The sequence below is a fragment of the Oreochromis niloticus genome, linkage group LG2, assembly GCF_001858045.2.
Source record: "Oreochromis niloticus isolate F11D_XX linkage group LG2, O_niloticus_UMD_NMBU, whole genome shotgun sequence".
Lineage (NCBI taxonomy): Eukaryota > Metazoa > Chordata > Actinopteri > Cichliformes > Cichlidae > Oreochromis > Oreochromis niloticus.
In genome coordinates this window covers 738,106-741,071 of record NC_031966.2, presented here as the reverse complement: position 1 = coordinate 741,071, position 2,966 = coordinate 738,106, and the positions used below count along the sequence as shown (strand labels likewise).

The following is a 2,966-nucleotide window of genomic DNA, read 5'->3' as shown; positions in this document are numbered from 1 at the left end:
TGGTGTCCACCATCTATTTTGGGTATTATCACTACGAGGGGAACATGGTCTATTGAGCTCTATTTATACTCACCCCGAAATGCCGACTGTCACCAAGGGCAACTCTGGACTGGAACACAGTCTAGCCCCCAGTCCAGGAGACTAGTTCCAGAGCACTGTGTTGAAGTGAACCCCACTACATCTCGCCAGCATCTCTCAACCTTGTGGTTTAGCTCAGGCTCCTTCACTACTAATGAGGTGACATTCTGTGTCCCAGTAGGCAACCTTAAACAGACTGGACCACCATGGCCTCCAAACTTGCCTGGCACCTGACCACATATCAAACCAGATATGTGAGAATCCCTGCAGGGTTGTTTTTGTGTTTGTTTGTTGTTTGCGGGTAAAATAAGATCATTTTTACGATACATATTTGCCCACTACATTATATTAGAATATTGCATGTCTCAGTGTCTGGCAGAGGCCCAGGTCTTGAAGTTTGTCTAACCCAGTGAAACCTAGGAAACTTGGGAATAGAACATAAAGAACAATCTTGCTGGCATATTTTGTGACAATAATGTTTATTTTGCTGTGTTTGAAATTCACAAATACACACACACAGACATTTGTTCATGGGGTGGTATTGAGTGTGACTTCCTCTTTTAAATTTAAACTGGGACACTCGTGTGCACTGATCCAGAACTCGAAGAGTGAATGAGATAGGAGGTAATGTTAAGTTAAAATATTGAGAAAATAGAGAGGAAGATTTGAGCAGGGTCCCCTTTTAAATATATATAACCAATGGATGGTCCTGACATCCCTTGGTCCGAATTGGAGGGTAATTTAGCCGAAGTATTTGTGGCAGTTAGTTTAAGACCAGTACCTGAAGGTATTGCAATAGAGGTTTTTATTTCCTGTGAAACAGTGGATGTTCCCTATGAATATCGCACAACTATGGTAATAGCAGAAGAACAGCTGGCTGATTTTTTGATTGATGTCATGGATATTGCACGAAGTCTAATTCATCTGGTTTATCGATCCTATGAGCCTTCTTATGAGCGTTAAACATTACTATCGCAGTAACAACTTGAGACAATCATCCCTTTTACCTGACACCTCACGTTTTGGTCTTTTCCATGGCCACATCCCAGTATTCAGTTTCTCAGTTGGTGGTGGGCTGGACTGGCCTCCGTGTTCAGACAGGTCACGTGGGGCGGTCTGCAAGAAATACACAAGAAAACACACGGCCATAAGTAATACTATCTGATATAGCAAGCATGTGGTTGTGAGGAGCATTTTTACCAATTTCTTCTCTTCACGTGTCCCATGACGTGTATCTGATTCGTGTGAGTGCATTGTGTTGTGTGAGATTTATATTTTTAGCATAAACTTTTGCTCTTTTACATAAATTTTCTCCTTTCTTTTTCTCCTTAATTTGTTACCACTCCTTTGTGTTGACGTGGCGATCTCCTTCTCGGTTGTTCTTCTTTCTTCGGCCTTTCAGGTGGACTACTGATCGGCCCGTTGCACAGGTGAGAGGATTTATTATGCCTCTGATTCTCGTTACCACAGCCGCAGGCTGAATCCTGCGGCTTCAGCCTAGTGTAATCAACCGTCAGGACTCGTCTGCCTTTTGGTTCGTGTTCCTCTGGTGTGACGGTTGGCGACCCATTCTCTCCTTTTCCTGTAATGTTTGTGACACAGAGTAGATGAAGTTGAAGAAAAAAATGTGATACAAATAAGGGAACTCATTTTAATTTCGAGCCTGAAGATGCTTCAAACTCCAAACAGGTACTCTTACTTATTAAATCTTTATTTATTTATGTTGGGACAGTGTGGGCACAGATGTAAACTATTGTTGGAAAATGAGCAAATGTGTAAGGTTGTATTGTGTTTCCTTGTATATTAATATCCCAGTGCCACAACTCACAAAACAGAATTGAGTCCCCATAGCTGTACTGCAGGGGTGGATTACCTTTTCCCTCTAACAGATACTCCTTTATTTAGTGTGACGATGATGACAGTGGGATCGACGCTGGGTTGAGAGCTATTTACTGAGAAGGAAACAGTATGTTATTCATTTTACATCAATGTTGTTAGAACTCAGGAGTTTGGATTTTGCTACAGGCTACAGGGTGTGGCAGCAACATGATAATCAAATATTTTAGAATCCATTAACCTACAGTGAAAATGTTTTTTTTGATTCGTCAAGAAGTCTGCGGAGTTCTCTGGTGTAATTAATGAAATGTTATTGACACATCCTCCTAATGTGTTCATCTAAGCTTGCACTGACACATGAGCAAACAAGCATACACATTTGTCTCACTGTGAGTGCATGCAAGCAGCAACAAAGCCGGTGTAAATAGAAGTGATGGCAATGATAAATTCATGTCATAATCTGAGCTTACCTTGGGGTTGTCTTTCTTCTTCCTCCAGATAGGGAAACTCTGTGGAGTTCCTTATCACACAGCCAAAGATAACAGGGCTGCAGAACAAAGCAATGATCCCGTCTGTTTTCTGACAAGAGAAGTAACTTGGATCCCTGCGGAGGATTCCCACCTTGTTCTGGGACAGAGAGCAGAAGATAGAGGCAATATAGAGAGCTCATTTACATAGAGAACTTGACAGAGATGCTTAGAAGAGAACAACAGTTTCACCCAAGTTTGACACAAAGAGAGATTCACTGCAATACTGTACCAAGTGTGTCTCCTCGAAGTGACATTCAGATTTTACAAAGCAGTTTTCCCAGCTGTGTAGTGATGCCACTAACCTATTTGCTCAGTGGATTATGTTCACATTCTGCTTCTTTAAGTGAATTGGAATCAACTTTATTAAGCCAAGTTTGTACACAAATACAAGGAAAGAAATGTTTTTTTTTATTGGCACTACATACAGCCCTGGACGCATCCCTGGTGGAGGGAAGATCAGCACAGATGATCTGCTGACCTGACTGTCCATTGCAGTCTGGCCCTGTCCTGCTTTGTGGCCGA

At 41.9% G+C, this 2,966-nt stretch overlaps 1 long non-coding RNA gene across 1 annotated transcript; it reads right to left on the bottom strand.

Annotated features, from left to right (window-relative positions):
• Positions 1-617: 617 nt before the first annotated feature.
• Positions 618-2,515, bottom strand: LOC102076644 (uncharacterized). Its single transcript, XR_266917.3, has 3 exons — positions 2,385-2,515; positions 1,952-2,030; positions 618-1,660 (listed from the first exon to the last, which is right to left on the bottom strand). It is a non-coding gene; the product is annotated as an uncharacterized LOC102076644 (long non-coding RNA).
• Positions 2,516-2,966: the final 451 nt, after the last annotated feature.